Source organism: Bombyx mandarina, chromosome 06 (assembly GCF_030267445.1).
Source record: "Bombyx mandarina strain Sakado chromosome 06, ASM3026744v2".
Classification (NCBI taxonomy): domain Eukaryota; kingdom Metazoa; phylum Arthropoda; class Insecta; order Lepidoptera; family Bombycidae; genus Bombyx; species Bombyx mandarina.
Window position 1 is genome coordinate 10,644,365 of NC_143213.1, and position 12,739 is coordinate 10,657,103.

At 37.1% G+C, this 12,739-nt stretch overlaps 1 protein-coding gene across 2 annotated transcripts in view; it reads left to right on the forward strand.

The window, feature by feature from the left end:
• Positions 1-4,111: 4,111 nt before the first annotated feature.
• The window catches only part of Cad99C (cadherin 99C), a 164,883-nt gene continuing 156,255 nt past the window's right edge, over positions 4,112-12,739 (forward strand). Inside the window, exon 1 of one of the 2 annotated variants that reach the window (XM_028179074.2) lies at positions 4,112-4,475. The gene's annotated coding sequence lies outside the window, so the exon portion shown is untranslated. The remainder of the gene's footprint in view (positions 4,476-12,739) is intronic. The other variant, XM_028179076.2, reaches the window with a different exon arrangement.

Genomic DNA, 12,739 nt, shown 5'->3' on the forward strand with positions numbered 1-12,739 from the left:
CGGTGCAGGTGGGATGACCAAATTTTGTGTCAGAAGTGAAAAAATCACTGGGGTCAGTCTCCTGTAGAACTTAGTTGAATTCAATCCGTTAAAGCGATAGCTTTGCACGTCTACTGCAAAGAAATACGCTTTTGTCATGGTGCCGCAATCCTAACGAGTGTCCCTGCAGCCTTTTTTATTTATTTATTGTTTATTGCTTAGATGAGTGGACGAGCTTACAGCCCGCCTGGCGTTAAGTGGCTACTGGAGCCCATAGACATCCACAACGTAAATGCGCCACCCACCTTGAGATATAAGTTCTAAGGTCTCAAGTATAGTAACCTATATCGACCTTTCACGCATATTGGGATACTGGGAGTTGAAGCTTCGAGCGATGTCCGGTATCGGAGCTATTTGCGGGGCAAATCAAAGTTGGCGGCAAAAATTCTGCAGTCCTCAAGATCAAAGGGATACTTCGCACCTGGATAAAGACGTTTGCTTTACAAAGCAATAGTCCAGCATCGCGTGAAGTACTACTCTCACCTCTAGACTGGGGTCCTTAAGCAAAGTGGTCTGAACAATTACTTGAGATGATTATCACACCGCTCGTCACCGGAGTATTATTCTTCCATATTACCTAGAACCTTTGCGTTTATCCACAGTACGTTTCCAGAGATTTTTTCTGGTAGGTACGTACCATTCAGTTTTGTAATAGACTCACCTCTATGGTGTTTCCCGAGCGCTATGACATATCTTTCTGCAAACGAGGCCTGCGGAGATAACTTAGCGGTAGGCACTGGCTTATCTCTGCCCCTGGCATTGTTGTCGTTCATGAGCTACGGTAAGAGCCACATTAGCCGCTCATCATCAGGTGGGTTGTATGCTTATCTGCCCACAAGGGTAATACATAATAAATGAAAAAATATTACGTTTCACGTGTATCAACTAACCAAAAAGATATTCCATGTCTGAAAATGAGCGGTGGTGTTAGTTTAAGGAATCTGCTAAGTATTTAAAATCCTTCAGACAGTAAGCTACTCTGCATATCTACGCCAAAAAAAGTGCTCGGGTATACTTATATACGCACGCGCGTAGTGTGGAGTTCTTCTTTTTATTTATTAACTCAAAATACCCAAATCAATTTTTTTCATCAATACATAATTTTATGTCATCCCTACGCTAAGCGTACATTGAACTGATATGTCAAGTTTGTGTTCTTAATAAAGCTACATATGCGGAATGAAATTATGATAATTGCTCACAGCTGCAAAAGTACCAAACTAAATATGAAATCTGTATCGTAAAATACTAACTAATCTAATTTAATAAGAAAGCCAAAAAATACAAGTTAATCCAAAATTCACAATAATTGGAATAAAATCAAGCATGTATCCGAACGTGTGTAAATGTTTTGGCGGTAAACATCAGGAGCGCAAATCATAAACTTGTGTTCAAGATATTAAATAATATAGCAAGACTGCAAAAAGAAAATACGAAATATTAATATACCATACATTCCAGGGACATCATTACGTTAAGTAAATTCTCTTAAAGGTAAGTACGAGAATATATAAAAAAAAAAACATTATTTTGCTTCAATGTAATGCTGATGGTTCCTTTTAACGTATTCATTACCAAATTAACCAAATACTCCGTATGAGTGTTCTCAAATTATACAATAGAGACGCATGTAACATGCAGTTTTTCAAATTCACTATCCTTCACGTTTAATTGCAACGAGGTTTTTTATAGGAAAAATATACTGTGCAAAACTTATTATAATGTTTACATTATTGAGTGGGTACTCGGTAACTCCTGTGTGCTTAGTACGAGTTTTTTAACGTTCTCGATAGCGTGAAAGTTATCTCAAATATGTATGGAGTTGGAAATTTTGCCTACGTTTGGCGCTTGGGGCGCTGTTCCAACTGCAGACAAATTGAGTTTGCTACTTTTACGCTAGGTATCGAGGGCGTTAAAAAACTCGCACTAAGCACACAGGAGTTACCGAGCACACTGATTAATGCAGACAATATATAGTAGTGGAGCGAGTACATTTTTTTATAAGTATTAATGTGGGTACCTAAGACCTCATCGGAATTTCACAGGAAGTTTTAGGTTAGTCCGCCAATCCGTTCGTGAGTGAGTACGTGCGCGGGCCCATGATGCTTCAAAATCGAAGCTCTATGGCAACAGGCAATTTCTTAATTGGGCACCACGTGATATTAATTTAAACAGGCGTCTAGAGTGTACCTCATAATATATTGTCAGTAAGTTACCTCGTCGGCTTAGTAGCTCCAGGCTTGATTCCAGATCGAAACAGGTTAGTGATGCGGCGTACTGTGAGCCTGGAGTGCCACTATCCTGCTTTTTTCTTCTTGACGGCTTAACCGGAGAAAAAACAACAGATGGTTAATTTCATACTTTAATGTAGGAGTCATAACAAATAAAAGGAACAGTAATGTAGGTTTGTTTTTACAAGCAAAAACACGAATATTAACTTAACAAAGAAATATCAGTATTAAGTACTCTATGTAACAGTCTAGTATTCCCAGTTTAAAAATAAATGCGCTTTAAAGTTATCAATAGCTATTAAACATCTAAAGGAAGTCTAAATAACTAAGCTTTTCTAATTTTAAACGTACAAATGTAATAAAATCCAGACAATGTATTTTGTTGTCCATTTTAACTTATGTATCTCTGAAAAAATTTATGAATATCTGCTGCTTCATTGCTGCGTGAAATGAGGACGTTCTAGCAAACTCATTGGCAGCTTGAATGTCGTTTTACGTAATAATGAATAAAAACAAGTTTAACAGTTTAGTTTTCGCAGTCGCTAAGCTCCCTATACGAACCAAAACTGTAAAATTATGTATTGTATAATTTAGATAAAAGAACCAACCAACCAACCTGCCTCTTTTAGCTCTGGTACAAATGAGATTTCGATCTCAAGATTCATGCGTGGCGGCGAACACGTAATGTTTATGAGCTCGTTTGGCCTTCCAGAAAATATTACGAACGACTTTAAAAACACAATTTTAAGTTTTTCATTGGGTTTGATTCGGTTGATGAGCTCATGGTACACTTGATGTCAGGTCGTTTTCAGGTTCAACAGCTTCGCCCGAACGTTGATAAATGAGGCCGTCAGCGCAAAAGTGGCCTAGCTTACAATTTTTCATAATCATGCTTATATGTATATTGCAATTTATTTAAAAAATTATATAATATTTTTTTATGCAAAACTGGCCTATCCATAGTTTCACCTATAGATAACAGATGGGTTAGTAAACATTATTTTTGCGCGTATTGTTTTTTTGCCTACTCAAATTGAAGTTCATGAAAATTTAAACCTTATTGCTCCGTAATAACTATCGTAAGCTTAGGCCACTTTTACGTTGACGGCCTCAAATCAGTTTAAACAATGCATACACATTATCTTACTGTATTGTACTTTATTATCTTACGTCAAAACTTATTTTATATATATATATATAGTTATATAGCCGTACTCTGGGCATTTAAAATTAACATTATTATTTATTGTCATTATTATTAGGGAGTCCAACACTTTACCAATAATTTACTGGTGGTAGGACCTCTTGTGAGTCCGCGCGGGTAGGTACCACCACCCTGCCTATTTCTGCCGTGAAACAGTAATGCGTTTCGGTTTGAAGGGTGGGGCAGCCGTTGTAACTATACTGATATCTTAGAACTTATATCTCAAGATGGGTGGCGCATTTACGTCGTAGATGTCTATAGGCTCCAGTAACCACTTAACACCAGGTGGGCTGTGAGCTCGTCCACTCATCTAAGCAATAAAAAAAATTTAAGAATATACATATTAACCTATCCATTAAGTACATATTGTATTTTCTACATGGATACCAAGTTTCAAGTCAATCGGATACATGGTTCAGTAGTTATAACTGAACACCTGTAAAACCACTGTAGATTTATATATTAGTATAGATAAACAATTTCGTTTTCTCTACAAAAGCATTGGGTGTAAGGTGAATTCTTGATCGAAGGGTGAATTGCATACAATATAGGTCTTTAATCTGGCAGCCCCGATGCCTCGCCTCGAAGCGATTCACCGGCCGGCGGACGGCGCGGCGACGCGACGGGCGAACTATTCACTCGTATTCGTTCGTCGACCGAAGCGACACGGGGGACTCGGACAAAGAGTAAAGCGTCTCGTTTGGCTGTCGCGTTTGTACGTCGTTAAGCGTGGCGATTGAATTATAATAATCATTTTAAATAAAGCTCGTGGACTTGTTTACGTATTTATGAAATCTCAACAAAAAAATAATTGTGCTTGTGACTTTACCTTTCAATAGCGGTGAACGTGATTTTTGTAATACTTTAAGGCTCGTACTTAGTGATTAACAACCAGGATCTGTGAGTGTAGTTGTGGAAGCAGGTGTTGCATTCCAGGGGCGTTAAGGACGCAGCCTCCGCTTCAAATAGACAGGTGAATTTGTCACTATCATCCTATTTTGGTGAGTAGTTAAAAATGTTATGACTTTAATTCAAAATATAGAAATACAAAAGTTGACGTCGTACTCAAGGACAAATTTACAATACTATTATTTTACTTACTTAACATAAACTTAGCGTTGTTTACATTTTGAAAACAGTAAAGATTGTAATAGAAAAATAGGCTGTTTAATGAATTTCATTTAAGTCCTTGCAAAATCTTATATACTTCTTGAGCCGAAAATTAATGTTTGTAAATGTCTAGCAAGGTATTTAATTGGTGAAATGGCAAACTATTGCCGCGGTCAATGAACCTTGATGACAAGCACTGATGATAATATTGCATATATAAGCATTATCATTTTAAATATATTATTCTATAGGCTCTCATTCAATGTTAAGCACATTGAACGATACAACTGTAGACGCAGTGTTCGCCGAATAGTCAAAAATCGACTGTAACTATTGGCAACTCAAGACTCATATCATGCACAACGTTTTCTTTTTTATAATATTACGAAATTGTTGCCTTGTAAAAAAAATAACGGTTTCCAAATGTTTTTATAGACTTAAAGGTCGTCAATAGCAAGCAAGCAAAAAAATCGACCAAAGACAAAAAAAAACTGTTCGGAAAAATACCGAACATTTTGTCTTTGCACATTTATATAATTTTAATAATAAATGTAGCCTACGTCGGTCCAGTTGGGTAATGATAATCCAAACTGTTGATCTCCCCGTGAATTTTTTGATTGTTGGGTGCTAGACACTTACATCCTTCTTAAAGAAATCAAGGACATATGGGTGCCCTAGTACCTGCTTATTACTATGAAAATCTTTCAAAATGTTAATTCTAATTTTATTTCGTAGTTTCCGATTGGACATCATTTTTGCCATCACCTTTAGTCCACCGAACCACCAGTTTAACCGTTAAGTTTTTCGTTTTGTTTAACATTAACATGTCCTCGTTTTTACAATTAATGTAATGAAAATAGAGAAAAAAAACTACGGGTATTAGTTACACGTACAACCTAACTAGCATTACCTTTTTATGGATTAGCAGCTTTAAAGTATCATAAAGTGTTAAGAAATGGTAGTTTGCGGAGCTTAAATGCAAATACATAGTTGTTTCTTCAGACACATGTCTGAAACTTTGTAAACCGCCAAGAAAGTATAGTATGCGTGCGCCCAGGCTTAATCGGAGAATTGTATATCAGTCAGCTAGTATTAAGTTTTATTAAACAGGTAGATAACGGTAAAAGCAATTAAGAAGTACACATCAAAACTTGCCTTCTACAGAAAACTGTCATATTTACCTACATTACAAGAACACGTAGGCACTTATGAGCTTGAGTCACGTGTTCGATGAGTTAACATAACCGTTCTGGTGACCAGTTCACCGACCGCAAACAGAATTGATTTAACATTCTCACTAGAATTCTCGAGCTAAATACGGGCAATTGTGCAAACAACGAGAATTTCGTTCTTGCCTAATAAATATTTAACCAATACCACAGATAACATGGATCTTACCTATATTTGGGAATTCCGAATTAATAAATCATTTACATAGTATAGTACGATACAAAGCCCTCCATATAAGTAATCGGCTAAATCGGCGCTCGTGCATGGGCACATACTATAATTTTTTGGACATATCTCCCGGCGAGGAAATGACTCCATAGAGCGCCTTGTCTTTCAGGGTAAAGTAAGGCATCAGACCGCGTGGAAGGTTGCCCATTTGATGAACCCACGGAATAGATAAAGATGAACCGACCAAGTCGGCAGTTGGCTGTTGTTTACATGAGTGTACCAGACTCACCAGAAACGGGGAGAAGACCTAGTTGAAAGTCTCATATAAACGTTTTTCAAGGTGGTGGTGGACATATCTGGTAAAACACCCAATGAGTGTCTTACTAGATCTTACTACATCACTGCAGAACTGGAGAGTTGGTGAGAAGTTCTGCGACGCAATATGTCCGACAACAATCCTACATGCACACCACCGCTCTGTCAAGAGTTTGTATCGTGAATCTGCACGAGTAGTTACCATGATAGACTGTTTTTACGTAAAGCAGTTCTGTGTTGTTCTTTGAAGGCCAAGTAGCAATACAATTTATAAAGACTGGTTGTCACAGATTAGGTGACATTAACAGTGTGGTGTGTATTAGCTCCGATGTTCATTTAACAAGAGGTAAACTGGTCTGAATATACAGCAAAGGAGAAGTAGCCTAGATATTTTAGTTCAAAGGATTAATGTAACTATACACTATATACTATTATATTTCAAACGATTTAAATTTGCCTTTACGAAAAACCAATTCTTAAAGTATTATTTACTTAGACGAAGACGAATTGCTTCTGGTTCACTTGCTCATGGAGCCCAACATTATTAGCGATATTTAGTTGCCAATAGTTGATATTGACAATTTAATAATTAGCCGTCGCTTTGAGAGTTTACACCAGTCAAACACCAGCATATCTGTCAATACAAACAGCATATGTCCTTGCACTAAATTAAAACCAGTTTATAAGATATAACAATGTAAGTGATTATTATACAAATTTGTTTCTGTAGTGCTGATATTCAACATGCTATTCAAGAGTTTGAATATTTAATAAGGTTTCTTGTTCTCTTGCCACAGTTTGAGAGGCCTTTTCGCAAATGCCTCGAAGATAATAAATAGCCAATAAAATTTTAAATAAAACAAAGAATATTCAGTTTTTTTTTCCTTAGGTTGCATTATAGTTTATTATCATAACCTACGCTTTTGAGCTTGCAAATTTTAAGTTGACAACCACCGCGTGTAAATCAAAACTTGGTTAAAGCTATTGACTTTCGCGATATTTGGTTTTTAAGATTGACATAAAGAATTGAAACAACAAATCTGATTCGATTGGAACAAAATACAAATAATAAAATTGCACAAAGAAATACCTAACGTCTCTTCAAACAAACAACTTTACTGGTGGTAGGACCTCTTATGAGTCCGCGCGGGTGGGTACCACCACCCTGCCTATTTCTATCGTGAAGCAGTAATGCGTTTCAGTTTGAAGGGTGGGGCAGCCGTTGTAACTATACTTGAGACCTTAGAACTTGTATCTCAAGGTGGGTGGCGCATTTACATTGTAGATGTCTATGGGCTCCAGTAACCACTTAACACCAGGTGGGCTGTGAGCTCGTCCAACCAACTAAGCAATAAAAAATAAATAAAAAAACATTTATGTTCACGATCTTTGTTCGGCTCCATCTCGATTATTTAGTTAGTGTAATGGTTTAGATATCATTTATTGCGTTAAAATAACCAATAAGAAATTTTCTACATAACAGTACTCCACCGTTGTGGCATTGGAAAGCCTTTTGTACACTGTGACTAAAAGAAAAAACAAACAAAAGTGCTTAAAAACTACTGAAGTTTTTTATATTGACTTTTTGATGACTAAGATATTTAAGAATTAGTACGAAGTTAGATGAGTCTATACGAAGTAGGCACATCATTACTCCATATTAACATACTAAATCTATGAAATAAAACATGTATTTTTCTAAAAAATAACCTTAGAAGTTCGTAGAATATGTAATGGACAATTTGACGGCAACGCGAGAAGCAAAGTTGTGCGAATTGATATATTTTGTTAATTTAAAGTTCTTCAGGTTTAATAAATATGTAATAATGGTGGTTTATTAACTGTTTAGTGTCAATGAAAATGCACAAACATGGGAAAATGAAATAAAAGCGCTAGATGAAACTTCACAGGTTCCTTCAAAAATCTCAATAAATAATCACAATTTTACTAAGACCATATTTCATCCCATCTCATTTTGTTCCATTTAATTTCATCCAAATTGATTAAACTCTCAAATTAATCAACTTTATATCATTTCGCTTCATATCATTTTTCATAATAAAACAGAATGTAAGAAGAAATATTAGACTCGCCTGAAAGGTTACCAGAACATAAAATCTTCCATAATTTAAATACCGTTAAAAATGAGAATTTTGTTATTGTCTCCAATAGGTAGACATCGCCATAATGTTGCAATCGTATTGTTTTATCTAAGTTTCAAGCAACCGGACATGTCTCGGAATGTTCCTTAGAATACGTCTAGGCTTTCAACAGGAATTTAATTTATCTTAAGTGACGGCTTAGGTTAGTTTAAAAGTGTGTATCGCGTGGACATAAGATATTGGAGCTATTGAGTTAAGTATTTTGCTAATCGAATCTGACTAGAAAATATTGCGGTATTCGTATTGCATCTGATTTATACATATTTCCTTAATTGATCTAGATTATTTCGGCACTTTTGGGGCTGTTTTTTACCTTTTTATTTCAGGTATTATCACCATCGTTTAGTGGGCCATGTTTGACAAAAAAGTAGTTTAGTTACGTTGATCTAGAACAGTTTGTAACCTTCATTTTGTATAATAATAATTCATATAATCAGGTCGATATTAAAGAATTTAAGTCGTAATCTTTCACAAAAAAGACTAGATGCATAGGACAAGCATTAAAATTACTATGTTTTTTTTCCATCTGAACCTAAGTGCGGGCTTTACGGTATTAGCAAAATATTATTTAAATCGAAACAACGTAATTGCATTCACTTTAGTTTATAATAAACTTGCACCGAGCTTAATTGAGGCGATCACGAGGTGTTAATTCATGTCACAAAACCCCATTATTATGCTCATTTAGGTGCAACTAGTAATTTTTACTTTTTAATTCGCACGTTTTTCTGGCAGAATATTAAATACGGGTGTAACCAGTTCTTGATTATTTTTAATCGTCCTGAACTGTCTTAAACCTGTTACTTTTGTATTGTACAGTTGTAATTTAAGCTTCTTGTTTGTTGAAAATACTAAAATATGTTATTGCACATATGGGTGTTTATATCCTTTTTTGGAAATATTGTGTCATCTAAAGTTCATATCTTCAACCTTAAATGCTAAATTGCAACAGTATATCTAACCCACGCCTCATTCATTAAGAAATCGATAGAAAATTTACTTAATTCCAATTTAACTTAAATAATGGGTTGGTTCGAACTTTGTACAAGACACGACTTCTGATTTCTATTGTGAACCACATATAAATCTTAGGCAACGGTCTATGTGCTGGTGCGAAATCTTAGGCCTATATTTATTGTATATATATCTCGCTCATACCTATAATTATTTAATGCGTAGAAGCAGGAGAGATACTTGACGTTGAATAAAATTTAGTACAACTGGGAGCGGCTTACCTTTGCAGAGGTCGGGTGAAGTTAATGCCGGTTAACTGTTTTATCATTATAAATAGGTGTTGTTTATTCACCTGCAGCGTGTCCGTTTGTGTGTGCGTGTGTGTGTTAATAATTTACTGATGATGTTCTGAATCTTTTAAGTACCTAAATTATTAACGACTAGCAAATTGAAAGTTACATAGCGTTATGTTTGATGTGGAAATGAAAAAAAAAATTGCAAATTTTCTCGTCCATAATTCAGTTCTATAAGCAGATAGAAGATTAGTTTAATCTTAAATCGACTTACAAGGCTTTACATGTAAATATTATATAAGTATTCTTATGCCTTGTATATTTTGTGGAGTGCTCAACTAAGCTAAGGAGTGTATTGCCAAAAGTGTCAAATATTCAGCTATTATTTATTGCTAACCATAACTAACAATAATACTCAGTTATGTTAACCTATTTGTATTTGCCATAGAAATTTGGGCTTCATTGAGCGATTTATATCCATAAATAAGCGTTATACATTTCATGATGTCGGTTTGTCACAATATTTGCTAGTTTTCGTGACTTGAGTCTTGGTGACGTAAGTCCCAGCATAATAGCTAAAGAACAAAGGGGTCATATTAAATTAGACGAATCTTAATAACATGCATCTTTAATTCAGATATATAAATTGATAATCATCTTAACATATTCGTGACTTCTCGGAATTGAATCAGACATAGCCAAAGTTCTTATAAATTTTGTTGTTAAGTTTTTGTACTCAGTTGTCTTTTACGTTTTGGACTTTTAAGTCAAATCTACATCGACTATAACTTTAATTTAAAATGAATAATCCGAGGAAAATACAATCAACATTTATTATGATTTCGTGTATATTTTTTATGGTTCTATTAGTTTAACAGCCCTTATTGTTCTTAGTAAAAAAAAAATGCGAAATTTATTATTATCCTGATAAACTCCGTCATTGAAATCCACTTGTCACCCAATATGAATAGTGCAAAACGAATGTGTTCTCGATCGAGAGTGTGGAATGCACTAGCGCGATAGTTGTTGGCCTCAGCGCAGACCGAGGACACGAAATCGAGTGATGACTTTTACTTGACATTTTTCTTTATTCCGAACCAGCAGCTGAATTTAGAAACTATGAATAGTAATCAAAAAGTATTCATCTTGAAGAGGTATATTAAAAAAAACTAGTAGTCCCCCGGTAGTCGAAATTCGAAGATAATTAATTGAAATTATAAGTTTGTACACTATTATGGTTCTATTGTCAAAGACTTACTTCTATAATTACAGATTTCGCCAAGACTACACTTTAGACAAATAATATTATAGACAAACAATATTTAATCTATTCTCAATATGACCACCGACTATAAGCAATATGAAAAGTTTGACAATAACCAAATCGTGTGTGTGTCAAATACTTGGTAATGTGTGTAATGCTTTTTTTTATTGATTTTGTGTATTTTTATGCATAATTTAAAAGAAATATTAGCATTCTGCACTACAAGTGTGGAAAATTTCATACTCTACCGTCCGCGCAATTTTCGTAAAAAGGGGTTTTTTTTTTTTGGTCAGGAGGAAATCGCCGGACTTCCGCCCTCCACTGGGGACGGCGGGCGGAGCATGTCGGAGTCGAACCGACTAAAACCTCCTGTCGCTCAACAACCAACGTCCAAACCTCACATGAGACAGAACTCATGAAAAGGCAAAGGGGGGAAAGTGAAGTGTTTAGTGCGGAGCACATCTCTCCCATCACCCTCCCCCTCGGGACGCCGGACTGGCGGTCGTCGGCGCCACGACCACCAGCCCTCTCGGTCGGCAGGCTATCCGGAGCCCGCCCAGATGGCGCCGGTTAGAGTGAGCTATCCTACGGAATACCCCGCTGGGTCAGAACCAGCGTGGGTCGAGGATAGCTGGCCTTCCATTACCCGGATGCTCTTGTGTAAAACGCGTGCAGAGCAGCTTGCACGACGTCTCCCTGTCCGGTCCCCAGACCGACATATGAGGGGGACCCGAAACACTTAGAGGGCCAGGGCTTGGGCGACATCCGCCTCCCTGGCCCCCGCTCGACGGCGGCGGGCTTCCGCGTCTCTAACGCGCCCCGCCGCCTCCTGCGATATGGTGCACTCGCAGAAGTCGAGCATCGCCTTCCACGACTCGTCGTCGCCGAGCATCGATGCCACAACACTCGGCAACGACAAGTCGTTTCCTATTTTTGCGACGAGGACACGGCGCCACCCCTCCCATGCGGGGCAGGCGACGAGCGTATGCTCTGCCGTGTCCAAGTCGCAATCACAATGGTGGCACTCTGCCGTCGGCTCGGCTCTGATCCGGTGCAGGAACTCACCGAAGCAACCATGCCCAGTGAGAACCTGCGTGAGCCGGAAAGTGAGGCGTCCTCTGTCACGATTCACCCAATCCACAAGGACTGGGCGAATCGCCTCGAGGGTCCTACGACCAGCCGAAGGATCGGCCAGCCGCCTGGACCATGATTCCAGCACGGGTAAAAAGGGGTACAAAGTTTTTGCTTCATTTATTAATTAATATAAAGACGATTCCTAGATCAGCTTTTTTATTTCTAATTAATTAATTAATTAACATGTATCTCAATTAAGAGACTGTTTGCAAAGTATAAAATGGATGCATTCCCAATCTTCTTTTTTGTTTATTTTATAGTCACAACCTTTAGTCATCTGATTAACCTCCTTAGAATGTAAGTATTCAAAGAGCCTTTCTCAGTGCCCACGCATCCGGAATTTCACTTTTCTGGGCCCTCTGGTCAAAATCAAAAAACGTGGAGAAGCAAAGCTCTTCAAGGTAATTTTCATTTTGATACCGGTGCTCTGTGATCGCTATTTCTCGTGGCGCTCAGACGTAACCTCCTGTAGGAAGTGAAATAGAGTGATTTTATAAAAACATCGATGTAGTCTCTTTCATAGAACAATCTCACCTACCGTTATAATTGCATTTATTCCCATAGTCATAGAGTTCGATAGCCGGGACTTTGACAGACGGATGGCATACAATTATAAATGTAACACGGAATTTTAA